Source organism: Cryptotermes secundus, unplaced genomic scaffold (assembly GCF_002891405.2).
Source record: "Cryptotermes secundus unplaced genomic scaffold, Csec_1.0 scaffold188, whole genome shotgun sequence".
NCBI classification, from domain to species: Eukaryota; Metazoa; Arthropoda; class Insecta; order Blattodea; family Kalotermitidae; genus Cryptotermes; species Cryptotermes secundus.
This window is the reverse complement of record NW_019738872.1, coordinates 5,799-6,038: the sequence shown is the minus strand read 5'-3', so window position 1 is coordinate 6,038 and position 240 is coordinate 5,799.

The window sequence follows — 240 nt, the reverse complement described above, 5'->3', positions numbered from 1 at the left end:
TTTTTTCTCTTCCCAAAAATCAAGTCTGCGCTGAAAGGGACCAGGTTCGAGTCCGTGGATGCAGTGAAAGCAAAAGCGACGCAACTCTTGAAGAGCATAACACAAGATGACCTGCAGCACTGCTTCCAACAGTGGAAAATTCGCATGGAGCGGTGTAGGGATCGGGGAGGGGACTACATTGAAGGGGGATAACATTTCGACTGTCTGATTTTTTTTAATAAAGGGTTAGAGCATGAATCC